The sequence below is a fragment of the Microcaecilia unicolor genome, chromosome 4 (genome assembly GCF_901765095.1).
Source record: "Microcaecilia unicolor chromosome 4, aMicUni1.1, whole genome shotgun sequence".
NCBI classification, from domain to species: domain Eukaryota; kingdom Metazoa; phylum Chordata; class Amphibia; order Gymnophiona; family Siphonopidae; genus Microcaecilia; species Microcaecilia unicolor.
Window position 1 is genome coordinate 337,181,633 of NC_044034.1, and position 22,441 is coordinate 337,204,073.

General features: G+C 43.0%; 1 protein-coding gene across 4 annotated transcripts in view; it reads right to left on the reverse strand.

Moving 5' to 3' along the window:
* The window catches only part of GYG2 (glycogenin 2), a 99,904-nt gene that overhangs the window by 57,853 nt on the left and 19,610 nt on the right, over positions 1–22,441 (reverse strand). The window lies entirely within an intron of this gene.

The following is a 22,441-nucleotide window of genomic DNA, read 5'->3' on the forward strand; positions in this document are numbered from 1 at the left end:
GGCCCAAGACTCCCAAATCCCTCAATACTTTCCAGGCACACTACAGCTGCCCCAAGGCCTCAGATCCTGCTACACTAGCCAGACACTACCCCCATCTGCTGGAGAAGAAATTAGCATTGGCTATCCATCGCAGTTACACCACCTATAGTACAGGGACTTAAGCCTGGATAGCTCTTGTCCGTCTCTGTGTGCTGGTAGGGGGACATAACCTACACATTTGAGCCGGTCTACCCCCAAAGAGCAGGAAGAGCAAATTATAAACAGGAGGAAGGTACCTTCACTTTAGTTCCCCACCAGAAAGCTTCATTGCATGATAAAAATCTACTATCTTTAGGAGCAACAGATCCTGAACTAGAAAACCACAAAACCTTGGTTTTGCTGGAATTTAGTTTCAACAGGTTCATAGAAGCCCAATTTTGGATCTTTTTCATGAACAAAGAGAGCCTACCCACTGTATCTTACACATTGTGCAACTTTCTTTAGTCACCTTATTTTCCAACGCCTCATACTCTCTTACCTATCTATATGTTCCATCTCTGCTTATACCCTATAGCGTGTATTAGAATGTTCTATTACAAATTGTGTTACCATTGTAAGTAGAATACTATGTCATACCTTGTATTATTTGAATATTTTTACTGTTGTAATTGTCTATTGCTTATACTTAAATTTACTCTTACTGTACACCGCCTTGAGTGAATTCCTTCAAAAAGGCGGTAAATTAATCCTAATAAAAATAATAAAGAATTCAGTAATGTGGGCACTAACAGCAGATCATCATCTGCATATGACAACAGCTCTCCAGGACTGCAATATGTCACCTAAGGAAGCCATAAAGAAAATTAAAAGAGAAGTGGGGACAAAGGGGACCCCACAGACTGGAAACCAGGTCCAGGAGAGATCATCAACTTTCCTAACAGAAACTCCTATTCTGTAAAAACTCCCGAAACCATTTTAATACTACTCCCCCTAAACCTACTGCACTTAAATCTTGTTAATAAAAGATCATGATCCACCGCACCAAACGCATCAGATATAGGGTTACCATATGGCTCCAGAAAAAGGAGGACACATTGATCCAGTCCAAGTTTTGCTGCCATTGACAGCAACGGAAGTAAAACCCAGACTGGCTCAACCTGCCCTCTTTTTTTTTTTTTTCCTCGAGCCATATGGTAACCCTAGGCAGATATATCAACCTGTAACAGAACTATCTACTTCCCAAGACATAACTGTTTTTCTTACGTAGGAAGTTAGCACCAAAAGAAGCAACTCCATGCTATGACTTACCCTAAATCCAAATTGCGAAACCTGCAAGCATGAAAATTTATCCATATATTCAGAAAAATGACTCATTTTTTATGTCTATACTAGCCGTTAAGCCCGTAACAACGGGCTAGTTTTTTGTTTTCCTATGGCCTTCCCCCCACCAACCCTGCTCTCTCCCCTGCCCTCCCCCCAGCGTCTCTTTCCCTCAGTTTCGCCCCCTCCTTCTCCGATTTCCACGCCCTCCTCCCTATTGGGCTGTACTGCTGGTGGAGGCGGGGCTTGGACTTCTACACTCTGAGCGTTCTGACTCTACTGCGTATTTGCAGGTGAGTCGGTCACTTGCCGTTTATATATGTTTGATTATGATCTCACCTAGAACCACAGTGAGTGAGTGTGTAATATGACAATACAAAGGTAGAACAGAGACCAGAAGAAAACCAGTATGTCAATACACATCTTCAAAAGGTGCAACAACCCAGCTGGAAAGAAATGGCAGGTGGATAAGAGTTAATCGGATGTGTGTTGTTGGTTAAAGCAGCAGCCTGTAATCTCCACATATTTGTGTTATATATGCTTATTTGATGAATATATACAGTATGGAGAAAATGAGTGATGAGTGGGTGTGCCGCCTACTTATTACATTTAAGGGAAATCTGCACTAAATTGTTAAGGACCATAGAAATTAATTTCACTGACACTTGAAATGCCAGATCTGCTGGACACTGGCCCAATGACTCAGCAGGGCATGTGGACAGTAAACCAGATGCTGAAAAGCAGCTCTGAATCCTGGGGGCAATTTCTCCAAATGAGGATTGTGAGAAGAGACTCATGATCCTCTGGGTTGGATAAAAGGATACAAGCATTATCCTGATATTTTTATAACAGGAAACAGAATTCTTTTGCCAGCTGCTGCGACAAGAATTTTACCTATAAAATAGACACCACTAGTAAATCTTAAGGACAGGAAGCAACACAAACCACAAATGTTACCCCCGATATTTTTAAAAGCCAGACCTCTAAAAGCTGAAATATTTCAACACTCATCCAGCAGGGCTTCACAAGCATCAGGGTGGCTATGCTGATTTTTTAAGGACCCAACATCTAAAAAGTTTAGAATACTCTAGCCTTATCAACATGGCATGTGCTTTCCCATTAAGAAAATCTCTTATTCTACCTGAACAGCAAAATCAAGATCCACAGTATCAAAACACTGCAGACCAATCTAGCAGAATCAGTAATCTGTCCTTTGCCTCATGCATTTGTATACTATTCATTAGGGCCAAAATGACCCTTTCAACATCATGTTTGGCCTCAAATCCAGACTGTTAGGGATGAAGAAGGCGGGGCTGGTGGTTGGGAGGCGTGGATAGTGCTGGGCAGACTTATACAGTCTGTGCCAGAGCCGGTGGTGGGAGGCGGGACTGGTGGTTTGGAGGCGGGGATAGTGCTGGGCAGACTTATACGGTCTGTGCCCTGAAGAGGACAGGTACAAATCAAAGTAGGGTATACACAAAAAGTAGCACATATGAGTTTATCTTGTTGGGCAGACTGGATGGACCGTGCAGGTCTTTTTCTACCGTCATCTACTATGTTACTATGTAAGAACACTTTGATCTACTGCATGCCTCAATAACTGTCAAACAGCACATTCCAAGAGCATACTTAAGGCTCTTCAAACAGTTACAGAGATTTAAGACTGCCCATCCTTTGGCAATCTTAGTGCCCAGACCTTGTAGCCACAGAACAATCCTGTTCCAGACTTCCAAAAAATCATTTCTATACACTTCTACCAACCCTATTTTTTGCCTCCAATCACCCTCTTTCCTCATTTCTCACCCTCACATAGTAACTGTCACGGAACGCCTAGCCACATGCCTGGGGCTACCCCATGGCCATTTTAGAAGGTCTATCCCCAGCACAGGTCAGGTCTGCCTACAGATGCTACTTATGCTCTACACTAGCAACTTCTCTGGGTAAGTCTCCTGCTCTCAAATTATCCCTAGCAATTACTAGCCACACTCCCAGTTGTCCCACAGTTCCTGGAAAGCACTCACAGGCTCAACACACCACCAGGATTCTTAGTCCAGACATGCAGAGGCAATAAACTAAAAATGTTTGTCATGAAAAATTAAAACAATGAACAGAAAAGGAGCAATCAGCAAAACAATAACAGTTAACTGAAATATGGATCAATTATAACACTATCTAAATAATACCTGGGGAGTTCGGGACATATAGCTGCTCACAGGTTATCAAATATAACTGTTCACAGGGCCTTAGCAAAGCTCTCTCTCTCTCTTCTCCCTGGCTAAGATTGGGGGGGGGGGGGGTGGGAAGCCCAATACATCCTAGATGAATTGAGCTCCTAGGCAAATCAAAGCCCAGAACAAGTTTTCAAAAAGTATACTGCATCTCATTTCCTATCTGTGTTAGACAAACACTGTCATTTATCTGTAACAGCTTTAAATTATAAACATGCACCACCTGCTAGCCAAACTAAGAAATACACTTCAAGAAATCAATACAGTTTACAAGCTTAAAACCCACTGTTTTATCAAAGTAAAAGTAACTAGCTACTGTACTTAAGGGTTTATAACTTTTACTTGTAAAAGTACAGGAAACAAGTAATTTCACCAGTTTTACTACTTTTAGTTACATCTGATGCTTGCAGTTAAAAGTCTAAAGTAAAATCGGAAGTGAGACGTTAAAATGATGATTCCTCACTAAACCAAAAATGAAGTAGCAAAACCCGGAACAGGATTTTGCCAATGCAAACCTCATTACAAAAACAGTACATCATCTCATCCTAAAATTCAAGGAATATATCCTAAGAGAACAGTGGGATCACCTGTGTTTGTTGAACTGGTTACTGGGCTCCAGCCAAAGAGAACAGTGATGAGCAAGGGTCACTGAAGCAGAGCTGAAGCTGGTTGCAATTCTTGGCCATCAGACATGTGTCTACTATAACAGACTACTGGTCATTCCGTGAAACATTTTACATTGGAGCCAATGTCCACTGGATTGTTAGAGTCTTTAGAGAGAAGTCTATGTCTGGCATTAAGAAGATTGAAGGGTTCACACACGTTTGACGTCCATGCATCAGTTCTATAGATACATTCATAGGGAGATTGCCAGCAGACAAAAATATTGTTACAACAGACAATTCCGATTTTATGAAAGCATTCTCTAATTGGACATCATGACTATGATAATGAAGATGAAGATACAAGTAATGAATTAGACATTACAGATGATAAATGACAATGATGAAGATAAATCATTCTTTACTGTAAGAAAGCCAAGTGTTTCAGACAGATTGCCTAGATCAATACTTGAAAACCCAATCATAAGGCATCAGTAGGTTTTGCATTGCAGCCTGGTCCAACTGAAAGGTACATTATCAGACAAACTCCTCTTCCTCCCAGTGCAATTGTTAAATGCCTTTTTAGCAGTGCTGTTTTAATAACTTACAAGTGCACCTGCATTACTGACAGGTCATTTTCAAAATGCAGTTTTACTAAAAGTAATGGAGCTTGAGTTCTAGATCAATAGCGTTTGTTGTGATAAAAAACATTTACAGTAGCTGCATTCATTGTAGTTGTGGTACTTTTACTAAGGCTCTATTTTTATTATTATTATTTTTACTTTCACTTAACTACACTTTTTAAATGTGTTTTTCACTGTATTTTTACCAGCACTGTCCACCAGTTCTAGTTATGGCAATTGGCTGGTTGGTTGGTTGGTTGGTGGGTGGCTGTGTGGGAGGGAAGTGATTGGTCCACAGGGGCTCAAAAATGATGGAGGTCTGCCTGAGGTAAGGAAAACAAATCAAGGTCTGTATTTGGAGGTTTCCACCACTTTTAACCTCTATTCCTGTCTAGCCCAGCACCTGGCTTTATCCAGCGAATGTCAACTGCAGCTACCTCCAGAAGTTGGTATATTTGTATCCCAAGTTCGGCCGTTAGGACTTGACCATCACACACCACCACCTACCTTCTGGTGGATCTGAGAAAATCACTCATGACTACAGAATAAACATTTTACGCAATACTGGCTCAAACTTCCTGCACCACATAGCTCAAGCTTTTACAGCCCGATCATCAAAACTCTGGAGCGACACGGAACAGCGCAGGAGATTACTGCCACACAGCAGTACCCAAAACTAAACTCCCTCATGATCAAAGCTAATAGCACACAAATGATATGCACGCTATTAGCATCCATCATGAGGGAGCAAAGCAGGCAGATGGCACCTGGCGCATGCGTTCAAAAAGTTGCACAATAAGCACCACTTTTGAACGCACGCCCAGTATGCTGGCTGTCACCATCAGTCGTGGAGGTCCAGTGGACCCCCTGGACACCCCCAATTGGTAAAGCCCCATGAGTCCAGTTGATATTGTGTATCTAGATTTTCAGAAGGCGTTTGATAAGGTCCCTCATGAAAGACTACAGAGGAAATTAGAGGGACATGGGATTGGAGGTAGTGTCTTTCTGTGGATTAAAAACTGGTTGAAAGATAGGAAACAGAGTAGGATTAAAAAGGTCATTATTCCCAATGGAGAAGGGTAGTTAGCGGGGTCCCTCAGGGATTGGTGCTGGGACCTCTGCTTTTTAACATATTCATAAATGACCTAGAAATGGGGGTAACTAGTGAGGTAATCAAATTTTCCGATGACACAAAGTTATTCAAAGTAGTCAAATCGTGGGAAGATTGTGAAAAACTACAAGAGGACCTTACGAGACTGGGAGACTGGGCATCTAAATGGCAGATGATGTTTAATGTGAAGTGCAAAGTGATGCATGTGGGAAAGAGGAACCCAAACTATAACTACGTCATGCAAGGTTCAGCGTTGGTAGTCACGGACCAAGAAAGGGATCTAGGTGTTGTCGTAGGTGATACGTTGAAAACTTCTGCTCAATGTGCTGCTGCAGCTAGGAAAGCAAATATAATGTTGGGTATCATTAGGAAAGGGATTGAAAACAAAAATAAGGATATTGTTCTGCCGTTGTATCGCTCCATGGTGCGACCGCACCTCAAGTATTGTCTTCAATTCTGGTCGCCTCACCTCAAAAAAAAATAAAAATAAAAAAAAGACATAGTGGAATTGGAAAAGGTGTAGAGAAGGGTGACAGATGATACAGGGGATGGGACATCTTCCCTATCAGGATAGGCTGAAGAGGCTGGGGCTCTCCAGCCTGGAGAAAAGGCGGCTGAGGAGAGATATGATAGAGATCTATAAGATGAGTGGAATGAAATAGGTCGATGTGGAGCATCTGTTTACGCTTTCCAAAAATACTAGGACAAGGGGGCATGTGATGAAGCTGCAGTGTGGTAAATTTAAAACAAAATCTGAGGAAATGTTTCCTCTCTCATTGAGTAGTTAAACTCTGGAATTCGCTGCTGGAAAAGGTAGTTAAGGTGGTTAACTTAGCGGACTTCAAAAAAAGGGTTGGATGGCTTCCTGGAGGAAAAAGCCATAGAATGTTATTGAATGGACAAGGGAATAATACAATATTTCTAGGATGGGCAGGACAAATTGCTTGTTCTTTGGCCACTGTCGGTGACAGAGTGCTGGGCTCGATGGACCCTTGCTCTGTCCCAGCATGGCAATGCTTATGTACTTATGGACCCCCCACAAATGAAAACACATGGTGGTCCAATGGGACCCATGTCAAGAACCCCCCTCCCCTCAATCTCCCTGGTGGCCTAACAGCACCCCGCTCCCGAACCCCTCATACCTTTAGAGGATGCTATGATCCTAGTCCCTCCTCCCATTGGGCGCCTCTCATAATTGTAGCGCCCAGCCCTGCCTGATGCATCCTGGGATGCACTGGCTGGGGGCTTAACTTCCATATCCAGGTAGGGTGCCGCCATTTTGAGAGGCACCCCGCGGAAGGACTAGGACTCTGTCCCTCCTCCGAATGTGTGAGGGGTTCATAGGGGGCACCCCCTTAGAGATGTTTGCATTTGCGGAGGGTCCACTGGATCCCCAGGGCTGACAGGGACATCCCAGGCTGTGTGTTTTACCCTTGCCTGTGAAATGAAGGGAAAACAAGAGGCTTCTGCTGCTGGCTTCAAAATTCAGTGAAATTTGTCAAGGCCTGCCATAAAAGAAATATTGCTTACTGGTGACAATTACAAACTGATCCACATCTTCCAAGACAGAAACTTGGCTTTGTCAGACACTCAAAAACGTTTTTGTGAGCATTACTGAAGGGACACAAATTGGTAGTCCACCTAGGCTGCCTCATTGTTTTATGTTTTGCATCTTATTCTAGAACCTCTTTAAAAAAAATGTATTCCAGAGCAAGTGAAAACAGAAAAACAAACAGGGGAAGAGAAAGCGGTCAAGGGGTGGACTAAGGTGGGGCAAAGTATTCCCTCCCCAACTGGTGCATTAAAAATTCCTTTGCTGGCAGGGATGCTGAAGCCCTGCCAGCCACTCCCCTCCTTCTTGCACTATTGCAGTCTGCAGCAACCCCAAGGTCAGCAAGGGTGTCATTAGCCATCAACTCTTGGACTCCCTGATCATGCTCAGTTCTTACACAAACTGAGCACGCACGAGTCCTGGCATCGGCAGCTGGAGGAACCCCGCTGACTTCCAGGTTACTGCAGCAGCACAAAGAGCAGCACAAAGAGGTGAGCAGCTCAGCAGGGAACTTTTGACTGGCAGAACTTTGGCATTCCTGCCAGCTATTTAACGGGTGCAGTGCAGATGCTGGCATCTACGGCTGGTTAAATGAACCTCCATGACTGGCTGAGTGATATACTAGAGAGCAACCAGCAGGCAGAACACTCTATACTGGAAGAATCAAATACTAAGTGATAAAGGAAAGTCAGAGATGAATGAAAAAAAATCCCCCCCCCCCCCCCTCCTCTTCTGAAGAAGCAACCTTATTAGAAATTCCTGTCCTGGGAAATTTGTCGTCATAGAAAGAAGACTACCTTGCAGTTTAAAGACTACTGAAGACTTTGGATACAATGTTTTATGTTCATCTAGAATAGGTATTCTTCTAGACAGGATTACTCTGCCCTGCCCCAAGAAGCAGGAAGAGAGAATCAATCAGGAACTATTCCCAAAACTCTAGAGGAAAAAAAAAAAAGAAAAAAAAAAAAAACTTTGGTGGCTCAAGATTCACTGAAAGCCACCTACTTCTTAAAAACCTCCCCAATTAACATAGTCCAAATCAAAGAATGGTGCAGAACCTGTTTGGGGGGGTCCCCCCCCCCCCATTGAAACTAAAAAACAACTCCACAAATGTTTCCACTGGAGAAACAATAATGTATATCCTGCACAAATAGAACCTGGAGCCAGTAAGATATGAGATCACTCCACACAATCATTCCCAATGAAGGAGTCATCCAGATAATACTGCCTTTCCCAGCTATTTTGTCCTGTCACCCAATGAATGAAAGAGCTGAGCTTCTGAAAATATTGCACAGCCCACTGGATTACACTTATGAAAATAAGCACCCTTAAATTTGAAGCCCAATAGGTGACAGTGGTCTGGGTGAGTAGGCAATAAGTGAAATGCAGATTCAAGATCTACATTGGCTAGCAACGTATTGGTATCTAGGGCACACAGTGCTGTAGTGGTATTGTCTTAAGGATGCATATTGTACCATGCAGAAGTTTTATGATTTATAGGTATCAAAGTGCTGACAGAGCTGCCCTCAGGGTAAGACAGAATTGCAAATCGTTCTGAATCTGTCAGGTTCCTTCTTGGGAAACCACTCCTAAAGATGAGATAAATCAATCATGCCATGGAAGGGTGGCTGAGTGAACAGGCCTGCCACTCTGTCAAGAGTTCTCTATTTTTTCTAGTCATAATGCTGTATATTTGAAGCCATAGCATAACTTGGACCTATTCTGCACCCTTCATTAAAGTGGAGGTAACCATACAAAAAAAAAAAAAACACCCAAGTATATATGAAATCAACCTGTTCCTTAATGGGTATCCAAGCCAAGGCACCATGGCAGAATGCTTAATTGGTGTGGGTGCCATGATCCTCAGGAGGGTGTTGGAAAAGGGGGAGGGGGGATGCCCATCCCTATTAAACCTGGACTAAAGTGCTGGGTGTGGGGAGCCACATTTGTAATATATATGCCTGAATCTACATAGGGACCGTGTGCATTGATCTGAATTATATTGCCTGTAAGCTATCCTCCCAACAAACTCCACAATTATCCTTGTCTAACAGCGCCCCCCCCCCGCCCCAAAAAAAAAAAAAAAAAAGCAGATGTAGGAATCCTATCAACTTGAAGAGGTCTAATGGGACATCTCATCCAACCACTGGTCCACCACTCTGTCGCCATTATAGACTCGTTTTCAGCCATACTTCCCTTGAATTTTTCCTGTGCCTTTGTTATGGTGTCTACATACCTCACTAAATATGTAGTGCGCTTGGGTTCTTTTGCAAAAACACTCATGGAAATTTGAAACACTGACACCCAATTTGTAATGGATTTATAAATCCCAGGCTTACTGCCCTTTATCTCTGTCATGAGAAGTACCTTTTTTTTTTTTTTGTTACATGTGTACCCCACGCTTTCCCACTCATGGCAGGCTCAATGCAGCTTACATGGGGCAATTGAGGGTTAAGTGACTTGCCCAGAGTCACAAGGAGCTGCCTGTGCCTGAAGTAGGAATCGAACTCAGTTCCTCAGTTCCCCAGGACCAACGTCCACCACCCTAACCACTAGGCCACTCCTCCACTCCTTTGGAGCTCCACTTACTCTTAAGGGACCAGGAGGGGGAGGGTGAAGTAAATAATTTCTATGTATTTTCTCCTCCATGAATTCTCTTTTTATTTTTTCTCAGGAAACCGCTAGATAGGATATTGGGCTTTTTTGTTGGGGCTCTTTACTAGTCATCCATTTGAGCTCACTTTAAACCATTAAAAGAGGAACTGACCATGTGATTTTTTTTTCACACAAACTAAATCCACTGTTCCCCAAGGCACATCTGCCTTACTTGAAGGTTGTGTCATGGCTTCAGACAGATATTTTTAAAGTCCAAAATTTAGAAAAGTTCATCTTAAAGGCTTTGGAAGTCCATGAATTCTACTCTTATTCTTGAATTGGATTGAACATCACCAATTACTTCATATGAAATGAGATTAAACTTGTTCATATTGACTGATGTTACAACATGCACCAATACATTTTCCAAAAGTAATGAGTGAACCTGACAAATCCTTGCTTCCATTCCCGCTTCTTCTATCACCAGCTGCACAAAAAAATCACTTATCCCACACCACCCAACCATGCTTGTGTATATTGTTGCAGTACAGAAATATGACCACCTGGGAAAACATGACTAAAGTCACCAGAAAGAAAGCCTGAACTGACTGTCTCTCTTTGTTAAATTGTACAGCGCTGCGTAACCCTAGTAGCGCTCTAGAAATGTTAAGTAGTAGTAGTACAGCAAGCAATTTCTAAATGTCAACAGCCCAAACCTCATCGTTTTATGTAAACATTTTTTTTTAAGTTCAAAACATGTGACTGCTTTTGGACCCATGTTGTGACAAATCAGCCACTCAACATTTTGGATCCGTAACTTTAGTCATGTTTTCCCAGTCACACAGTGCCACAGCACAGAAATGCTTAAACACACTAGTGATAAGCATGCAAACTTTATACTAGGAATGAAAAAAACACAAATCTGTGTCTTTCCTGGTACTCCTTCCCTTTATACCAACCACTGATAATTAACTAGGTATTTAAAAGGACAGCCAGGGGAAAGCAGCTGCTGCTTGCCAAAGACTGCCCTTTTTGGCACATTCAGCAAATGCTGCCAACAGTGCTAAATTCCAGCATGCAGAACCAGATCCGAGTGTTAACTGTGTCATTGCTGAAAGGAGAAAGGAAAAACAAAACAAAACAAAAAGCAAAGCTAATCCTCCTCCCCAAAAAGGATACCACTAGTATCTAATAGTAACAAGCATTTGAAATAATATTTTGACAGGTGGAGACACTGACCCACTGATCTATCTACAATGGTGCCAAACCCAATATTTGGCAATCCTCAACTGAGTTTCCAGGATTATCTGCAATGGATACTCATTCCTCATTCCTATTGTTCTGTCCTCCGGCTGCCTTACACTAGTTTATAGTGTGACCCTAAAATGTGTCTAATGCGTTTACTGTTCTTCTCACTTCTAAGGATTTTTACTGCTGCACTCCTCACTCCAAAGATATATAAGCAATGCATTGTGTGTAATGTAGTCTCACATGTAATGCAGTCACCCTTACTTGTCTGTATAAAGTCTGTTACTATTGGTCTATTCTCCTGCAAAAACCTCCTCTCTTTCTCAGCCAAGCTTGGCCCTTTTGTCTACCTGCTATGGATTTCCTTGTCATTCTTACTAGCTCTGTCCTGAGAGGTCAGCTGGGCTTTCCCTCCAACTGAAGACTGCCCCCCTAGGACCACCCCTGCTACCTGATGGCAGGCTCTGTCCCTATTGGTCCCTTTACCTCCTCTTCCCTGGGCCTGTGTGAGCCCCTTCTTGGCATCTCCTTCTCCATGAGACATTCTCCATCTTGCTTCAGGCAGCACTTGTCCTGCTAAAATCCCTTGTAACGAACCCATTTTTTACCTCATTAATTCTTTCTAAAAAGATATTGCACATTCCAGCCACCAAGTACTTGCATCTGTTTTAACTACCTTTCCACCTCTGCAATAAAGCTGCCTTTTTCAGATTTTTTATCTCCAACCACCAATTCACCTCTCAGAATCATGCAGTCTCTGTTGACTGTGAGTCAACTATATTTAGTCAATAAAGGAAATTTCAAAAAATAAAGAGATTCAGGTGTGTGCCAAAGTTATACTTCAGGACATTAAGGCTTTACGGATATTAAGTCTTAAAAGGCCTTGACACCCATAATCAATTGTACAAAGTTTGTCACCAAGAAAGCAAGGTCTGTTGGGGCTGAGGATGACCCAGATTGGAAGAACCCACACCCAAGAAACCCTAAATGCTGTACTTCACTGCTTGGAAGAAGCTGTCTCAAGCAAAGCCTTATCTTCAGTTTTAAGATATTGCTGGCCCATTAGTCACTTAGGGGCCCTTATACTAAGCCGTGATTTTTAAAAAAGTGGCCTGCAAAACTGGCACACGCAGGGTCATTTTTTTTTATTATTTTTTTTTTTTAACATGGCAGGAAAAAGGCCTTTTTTTGGTTTTTAAATGATTTTTTTTTTTTTATTAAAGTCGCAATAGAAAAATAGAATTCACACTTTACAATACTGGAGAACGTGCCCAATTTTGTTGTTGAATACCCACCCAAACTGAATCCCACCACCTAATCTGCATAAAAACAAAGAACATCTCCACCCGAGTCATCAGTGTTACTCCTTTACAATGACCCAAGCTATGAGACATCTGATACACATATACTAAATCCTACCCCTTCAAAAAAAGATATGCTCTGGTTTACAAGTTCAATAATGAACACCGGGCTCTAAAAAGGCTTTTTAAATGGGTCAGTAAATGGCTGTGCACCAATATTAAAATTAGCACGCAGCTATTTACTGCCCGAGTCCTTACTGCCACCTATTTAGAAGGCGGTAAGGGACTCACCTGCTACTCAAGTGGTAATCAAGTAGAATGCAGCAATATGACCGCACTGCCAATTACCGCCGGAAACGTCCTCCCCTCCCCCAAGGTAGAAAATAGAACATTTTCTACTGCGGGAAACCGCACGTGCCAAAACTGACCCTACCAGCGGCGCCCGATCGACCCTGGCGGTAGGATCGATTTGGCGCGTGGTAGCCCTACCCCAGCTTAGTAAAAGGGGCCTCTTACTACTTCCTACTACATATGTTTCGAAGCAGTGGTTCATGATCTTCAACATTCTCAGCCCAAGAACCCAAAATTACAAAAATGTATGGATAACCCATCTCCGATATTCAGTTCTCCATTGCTGTAAATGTCTAATTTTCAGGATACTCTACACTGAGGTTGCTTATTCTCCCACTTTACCCTCAAAACTTGAAAGTCTCAGCCTACAAGGTGCACATATTTAAAATGGAACGCCAAATAATAATTAAAAAAAAAAAATACACCTGACTGGGGGAGGGGAGGAGATTTATTAATTTTTCTGGACAAGACCGCAAAGAAATTGCCTGGTTCCAGTAAAATAATCCACTAACTCTGGTTTTATTTATTAACATGCAAATGTTTAAAGAGCAGATTATTCAGCACTCCGGTGACTGCTTCAAGATATTGTGGATATTCATCGATACATATAAAGTTAGGATGGTGAATTCAACAGCCTAACTTTATAAACGTTTATCCCTATAAAAAAGTTAGACCAGTCTGAGTTATATGGATATATATTACAGATACCAGCTGAATACTGCCATTATCTAGTAACTTTAGGCGATGCCCCACCCCTCCTGATATACAGATCAACTTGGCCATATAAAAAAATTTTTGATTTATGACCAAATTTTATCTAGGAAATTCAAATAAAGAGCACCAATGCAGCCAGCATCTGATATTTTTAATACAGTATTCTTCAATGATGGCCCCCTGAGACCTCTAGGGTGGTCCCCATTGTCTTTTTTTTTCCCTGCAACTCTGCCTCTCTACCCAGGGGTCAGGACAGAAAGGGGAAGTGGATTGAGGAAGAGACATGCACGTGGAACACGGCATTTCTCAATAGAAGAAAGGGAATGCACATGGAAATGCTCACAACCTTGAAGATACACCCCTGAAATCTGAACGTAGGCTGGTCAAGATGGATGTCATTGACACACATGGGTCAGCAGAGCTGTGACCTTGACTGTGATATATCAGGCTCTCCTTCAGCTCATTAGAATCCAAAGTGGTCCCAGTTTAAAAATTAATGAAGACCACTGCTTTAATATATCAAATCCTCTTAAGATCTGTAATACACCAGAACTGTTTCAACCACTGGCACCTCATCTGCAGGTAGCCAATTCTAGCAGAATCACTGGCAGCAAGTCCTATTCTCCAAGTAACAAAAAACCTCTGGCTTAGCAAAGTTTAGCACATTTTAATAATTGGTTTTACGAGTCATGATCTAAATAGCAGCCCAGGTGGCAGCATAAGCACGGTGAAAGAGGGGAGGGCATTTTATATTTCATAAAACAGTCCTCTATAATTGGTATAAAATCATTTTAATTACATGCATTTTCTTGGTACAAAGCTATATTTCAAGCACACTTTTTAGAAAAAGTAATCTGTAAAGTGATTTTAATTAAAAATGTGTTTAAAAAGCATTAATAGAGGACACAAGGGTTATGTTACACATCTTCGATAAGCAAGGGGCACCTATGTACATGAGGCAGGCTAATATACTAAAAATTTAATATTGAAAGCAGTATTCTATTTCTGATTTTGCATATTTTATGTACAAGTTTTTTTTGTTGTGTTTTTTGTATACTTGTATGTTGACTTGTTCGTCACCAAGTATTTTGGGCTTGTGCAGCTAATATTTTAAATAAATGGAATGACCAACTAACCCATCAAATCTGTCCACAAATCTGACAGTACAATTACTATATATATATCCTAGTTGCCTGCCACAGCAGCTCAACTGCTTGTAGAAAAGCAACCTTTCTCCAAGTCAAGTCCCCTCACTGGTTTGCTCTTATCCTAGCTAGATTATGAAGATCTCACACTTGCAATGCTACACCCAACCCCTCCCCTTATTTTGTTCCACTAAGAGCACATTTCCAAGCAAAAAATATATTCTGATGTTACTCCTTAGTATGCAGCTCCAGGGGAGTAGGCTCTCTTTTGCTCTGGAGTGTCACGTGGTTGTGAGAGACAATCACATTTACAAATTCTTCACAAGGGTGCCAGGACTACCACAGGACAAAGGTAGAATCCACTCCTATGATGTATCTAGTCCAAAGATTCCCCTATGGCCATCCTAGATGCCCGGGTATATTCAAAATAAGTAGTGTAACTACAATGCTCCCTATATGAAGTCTCTCTCTCTCCTCACACACATCCCAGCTAGTCTGAACCGTCATCTGCCACCATTTTGTTTTGCTCTCCCCTCTTATGCTAGTCTTTCTAGTTTGCTAACCCTCCCTCCCACCACCTTTCTGATACCTTGCCACTGGTTTACTTACATCATTACCCTTTGCACAAAGTGACTATAGCATAGGAATTAGGGCTCAACTCACTAACAACCATGCAGTGTTATTTAGAAACCAGAACAGCTGTATCAGATGCAGCACCAATTACAAGCTTTACAGAAAGTGGTGTGGGGGGGGGGGGGGGGCAACACAGTCATGGAGCTGCATGTAAGCATTGATGAGAGCTATCACTGGCCCTCAGAACTTAAAAGGACAGTGCTCTACAATATGGGTGTCAAATTGAATTTCTAGAGGGCAAACAGGTTTTCAGGTTAAGATCAAAAGAAAATAACTGGGGGGGGGGGGAGGGGAGACCAATGTAATTACAACTAAGGGAAACAATTTAATCGATACTTAAAATATGTAAGACACAAATGAGGCATATTTTCAAAGCACTTAGCCTTCCAAAGTTCCATAGAAATCTATAAGCCCAAAATATCACGGCAACTGAATAAATGTAGGACTGCATTGGAGCCCAGTCTTCTTGATATTTTGGGCTTATCAGCCTTTGTATCTTACATTTTTATCATCAATAAATTGTTTCCCCTAGTTGGAATAACATTGGTCTCCCCCAGTTTTTCTTTTGTCTTCTTTTTTCATAGGTTTTCATGTTACACATAAAAAACTATGCATATTCATTAGAAGTATCCTGAAAACCTGACTGGTTTGTAGCTCTCCGGTTTAGCATCCATCCTCAAAAAAAAAAAAAAAAAAGGCCCGATACCTTTGATGTATCTGGATGTTTCTTAAATAAAGGAAAACAGTGGCTGAATTAACCAATACAATCAGAAGAGCAATTACTATCCTGGAAATAACTACAATTCAATAATGATATATGTAGTGAACAATGAGCATGAAAGACATGATTAGAAAAATAAAAAGTAAATCAAATGGAAAAATGAAAATTGTGAAAGATAAAATGACTACAATGACAAAAACCCAATGATAGAATATTCATACCCCTGATTTTTAAATGTTGTTCCAGAGGTTTTCATCAGATCTTACAAACCCTGTTTTTTCTGATGCTTCAAGTTAGTATTTATATACAAGGCACACAGTATGCCACCAAAATGTTTCATTTAAAGTGATTGTTTTTCCATGGCCCTAGGTGTTCTGAAACTAGTCTGCAACCAAAGGCATCCGAGACCTAAATATACAAACTGAGGCCCTCATGATCAAAAGCCCTGCGCTGTTCCAAACAGCGCCCTAAAAATAGTGCCGGAACAGCGCAGGGCTTTTCTGCATCGATGATCAAAGATAATGCATGCAAATCTAAGCAGCGCTATTATCTTTATCACGTTGAAGTGCGGGAGAATGGCACATGAGCATGCGCTCAGCATAATCCTCACGCACTTGTTTGACAGGTCTGGGCTGTCAAAAGCCCCAACCTGTCAAACAGCCTGCCAGGCCCGAACAACGAGGGCTGGAGGACCGAACGTTGTCTCCAGCCCCCCCACAAACCCCCAGAAAACATTGAGGCCGGTGGCCAAACCCTCTCCCACCCTCCCACTCAGCGACGGGGAGGCTGGAGGTCCCCCCTGACGATTCGACCCCCTCCATGCCCATAAATTGTGGTGGCCGCCTCCGGCCAAAAGCTAACACACCCTGCTATCCATCGACGGGGGGGGGGGGGCTGGAGGTCCAGTGGACCCCAACTCCTCCCCCCCCCCCCCAGCATTCTGCATTGAATCCCTGGTGGTCCGTGGTCACCCTCCGTCCCTCCCGGCCGCCCCCCCTACCTTTTGTTGGAGGAGGGACGCAGCCTGCCTGCCTCCCTCCTCTTCCAGTCAGTCGACGCCCAAAATGGCGGCGCCCAGCCCCGCCCATTGCATCCTGGGAAAGCACACCACAGACCACCAGGGAATCTAAGGACAACGCTGGGGGGAGGATTTGGGGTAGGCTGGAGGTCCACCGGACCTCCAGCCCCCACCCCCCCTCCCCCCCCCCCCCGTCGATGATCACAGTGGTGGGAGGGTAGGACAGCATTTTTCTGGAGGCGGCGTGGGTTTGGGGGTGCCCTCTCAACATGGGGGGGGGGGATCATCGGGGAATCAGGGTTTGCAATACCGCACCAAACGTTTTGGGGCATGCTTCGTTTTTTGAAATTCGGTAAGGGCTTTACCCTAGTAGCGCTCTAGAAATGTTAAGTAGTAGTAGTAGTGGCTTTAACGTTCCTGATTTTTTTATGTTTGCTTGATGCATCTGGGCCAGAGATCCAGTACTGGGTAGATTCTTAGCTTCAACTAAGATAGTTCCAGAGAAGAGCTGTGTGCATTTCAGATTCATTGCTGATAGACACCCAGAACAAACACAATCAGTCTGCCTCCGCTCCACTATCAATCTACAAAGCCTTGTCCAGGAGACAGCTGTGAAACATCAGGGAGGGGGGGGAAGGAGAGACCTGCTGCACAGAGGGATCTACAAGACTTTTTCAGGCAACCTACTGGGGGAGGTCAATTGGCAATGCTTTCTCTCTCACCCCAGACCTAAAGTTAAGTTTCAAGTGAGCCAAGACCTTTTGGCGTGTGGTTTCTTAAGTAGTACCCTTAGTTGCCTTTCAGAAATAATTATTAGTTGTATTGATTGATACTGCTATCTCACTGTTCTATCATAGACTGATAGCAGCAAGAATTAAGCTTTACTTATTGCTGTTTGCCATTCTATTTATTTTTATATTACCAATAAATTCTAATATATATTGCAGAACATGGTTCTTATCTGATCCTTACCACCAGTATTACAAAATATCTGACGGTCACATACAGGTGTAGTTATACCCCTAGCAAACATGTGCAGAGAAATTACTAAGTGATTTTCTGACTACAAACGCACCTACATAGTAGGTTCTAATTTGGGGGATCTTTAGATCTCCGTAAATAAGAACCACTACAAAATCCATAATGAATATGCACAGAGATTTGTATAATAGAGATAGTAAAAATGCAGATCTTCCCCATGCATATTTCATTAGGGATATGCTGAGAACCTAATCCATTAGCACCCCTCAAGTAAAGGTTCTCAACCCAGTCCTTGGGTCACACCTAGCTAGTTGACTTTTCAAGATCTCACAATACCGCGCTTAATGATATTAACCACACTTTTCTATGATGTTCCCATCAACGTTCTTTCCGCTCATCTCTACTACTACTTATTTCTATAGCGCTACCGGACGTACGCAGCGCTTCACACTTGAACATGGACAGTCCCTGCTCAATAGAGCTTACAATCTAATTATGACAAACAGACAGGACAAGTAAGGGATAAGGGTTAGGACAGATGGGACATATCAGGGATAGGGGACAGTTGAAGGTTTAGGTGTTAAAAGCAGCATCGAAGAGGTGGGTTTTTAAGTCTAGATTTGAAGATGGCCAGAGATGAGGCTTGGCGTACCGGCTCAGGAAGTTTATTCCAGGCATATAATGTTTTCCAATCCTACTTTCAGCTCTGTTAAGCATAGAATGAAATACTCAGCGTTTTTAGTGGTCTTCTGATTTTATCCAGATGAGGTAATTGTTTCAACTTTCGTACATTCTTTGATGTCCCTTTTCATTCAAACCATACATAAGCAGAACCGCCTTTGCTTTACATCGCTACAATTCTCCTCTGGAGATAAGACTACTGATTCAAGCTAATAGAAGGATATATGGACATAAGTGGACCCAATTAGCTTGAATCAGTAGTCTTATCTCCAGAGGAGAATTGTAGCGATGTAAAGCAAAGGCGGTTCTGCTTATGTATGGTTTGAATGAAAAGGGACATCAAAGAATGTACGAAAGTTGAAACAATTACCTCATCTGGATAAAATCAGAAGACCACTAAAAATGCTGAGTATTTCATTCTGTGCTTAATAGAGCTGAAAGTAGGATTGGAAAACAACATTATTGAGATGAGCGGAAAGAACATTGATGGAAACATCATAGAAAAGTGTGGTTAATATCATTAAACTGCAATGGAAAGCTCAGATAAAGGTTACTGATTCAAGCTAATAGAAGGATATATGACATAAATGGACCCACTGTTTACACTGCAAACAATATGTAGGATAGAAAAATGTTTATATTAGTAAGATATTATACAGGAATTTATTAAAAAGGATGTTTATTAATGAAATGGGTGTAAAGCGAGGTATTGTGGTATTTATGTAGAGACTAGTAAAAAAGGCCCGTTTCCGAAACCAATGAAACGGGCGCTAGCATGTGGCTTTTTTTGTGTGTGTGTGTATATGTCACAAAGTTATTTTGTGTGTGTGTGTGAGTGTGTGAGGGTGCGGTGTGTGTGCAGGTTGTTGATGTGTCTTTTTTTGTTTTGTTTTTTGCTTGGGGGTTGGGGGATGTGCTGTACTGGCAAAGTGGGTTGGATTGGTGTGTGGCTTTGAGGGTGTGTTTCTGTTGTATTGTGTGTGTGTGTGGTTTTGTCTGTCAAGGAGGTTTGTGGAGGGGGTCTTTCTGTTGGTGAAATGTAAATGAGGTTGTAGGGGGGTCAGCCTTTGCTGAGTGGTGGTTTTTTTTTTCCAGGTTTTTTTTTTTTTTGTGTTGTGCTGAGGCAGCTGTGTTGTTTTAGATGGGCGGAAGGTAGAGGAGCACGTTCTTTGTCTGTCGGTATTTTTTGGCCGTTTCAGGGCTGCTGTAGGGGAACGCTGGAAGAGAAATGTGCTGTTGGAAGCAGCGCCATCTTTTTCCATTGGGCTGGGGTTCTGGGCATCCTGGAGGTGGGTGACGGCTTGCCTGAGGACGGGGATGGTTGTTTTAAGTTGGCGGAAGGGAGAAGAGCATGGTCTCGTGTCGTCGGGGGGTGATCCGGTATGTTTGGTCCATTTCAGGCCGGCTGCAGGGGAATACTGGAACATTTATGCGCTGCAAGAATCAGCGCCATCTTTTTCCGGGTGCTCGGGGAATCCCAGAGGTGGGAGACAGCTTGCCTGAGGCTGGGGATGGTTGGGCACGTCCTTGGCCGCTTCGGCAAAAGGGGAAGAGGAAGGGGGTAGGGAGTTACCTGCAGCCACCTGAGAAACCATGTATTCTTTGTTTGCATTGTATTATTAGTTTGCATTTCTGTTGAAGAAAGAGTGGATGCCTTTCGAATGATAGAGGTGGTGCGTCAGTGTGCGGTTGTTTCGTTAGTTTGGCAGCCAGTCTCCAGCGATTCCTAGGCAGGGAAGGAGTACTCCTCCCCCTTCCTTGATCGCTGTTTGCTGCTGGCTGGGTCGCGGGTAATCCTTCCAGCTGGGCCGCAGCTTGTCCTGTTCGCCCACGTCCCAGATGGTGATGGGCACGTTGTTTTCCGGCTCCTCCGACTCCATGTCAAGCGATCCCAAATATAGTCTGTACTATAGGCCCTCTGGCACTCTTCAGTACTGGCATTAGGCATTTAAAAATTTCTCCCCCCCCGGTCTATTTTTGCACATACCCACAGCAGGAATATTCTTCACTCGTTCCAGCGGTGGTTCTGTGCTCTCCGTGCTGCACAGATAATGAGCCATTCTGCTGGGGAATGCTCCTCCCTTATTGTCACGTAGTTTCCTCTGATTGGTCCGTCTTACGTTGCCTAGTGTTGCCTGGGAACGGTGTTGTGATGGTCCTTTGTGTTTCAGAATGTTGAGGGTGTTTTTTCTGATTGGTCCGTCATGTGAGGGCGGGGCAGAGACATGGGCAGTGTTGTGGCTTCACCACCATGAATCCACGAACCCTTCAGGGAGTGACTGAGTGACTTCAGAACGTTGAGGGTGAGTTTTATTATAGTAGATATACTGACCTTGCAGAAAGTAGTAGGTCTCATACAAAGAAGGTAATTTTCACGATCTCAGCCATATTCATTGTGGATATCAGTAGTATAATAAGGGAGGATAGCACCCCCTCACTATGCCATTATAATCATCTCCAGTGCGCACTGCATACCTGAACTAGCAAGGTCCCCAAGCTTTGTCAGTGCAAGCCTCCTGCCCATGCACCATGTCCACCCCCCACGCCTGTGCGAAAACTGCACAAGCATGGGGGCGGGCCTCCCTCACGTTATGCTGTTGTGCAAAAACGGTATATACATTGGAGCGGGACTCCCTCAAGCATTCTTATTTGCACAAAAAGCCAGCATTGTGCAGGGAGGGGAGGGAGATGGTACTGCACAGCATGCGAGAAAGACTTCTGCCAGACAGACTTGGGGGAACCTTGTCAGCCAAGTGCCTCAGTTTTGGGGAGACCTGGGGCACCCATCCCCCTCTTCCAACACAGGCACCCAGGGTGCTCCCCCTTCCTTTACTATACCACTAATTGAGAGATTTGCATACACCGCATTAATTGTACACATCTTCACATATGAAACCCATTTTGCTGATGGAAGGCCAGACAGACTTGCTTAAGCATTTGGTAACTAGGTGGTCACCCAGGGCAGCAGCATAGAGCAACTGACAGCAACACTATAGATCCTATCAGCAACACAAACTCAAGAGCCATTAATGTGCTTTTTACCAGCAAGGAAAGAGAGTAATTTTCAATCAGCCTGTTTACTTGAGTAAAAGGTTTTTGAAACTACTCATTATATATGTACACACAGTTTAATATTTAAAAAGTGTGATGTGCATCTATGTATTTTTAAGTGATTGTTCTGGGATGGGTGATGTTGAGAAAATCACAACCTTTTGAATCTAAGTTACCAGGAGGCCTAGAGCATGAAAAATAATCGGGGGGGGGGGGGGGGGGGAGACAAGATTTAAAGTTTGCTTTAGGCACTTAAAGAACTCAGCCTGTGCAAGGGTCTTTTGTCTGCAGGAACCACTGGGTTCATATACAAAGTTCCATCTTCAATGTGGGTTTTTTTTTTTTATCATCAGCTCTATAACCTAGCAGTGTTAAAATATCCCTAACATGAATCGGTCACCATTCAACAGTTGCAGATTTGAGAAACTTTGTAAAGAGAGGGGAGGATAACAGTATAATAATGATGAACACGTTTGAGCCATACAAAGCGGAGGATGGTCAGCTGACTTCAGTTCATCAGGACGATCCAGTCCTGCTTTTGCCCTACTGCAGTCCTAGCCTAAGTCTATAAAGCAGGATAGCATGGG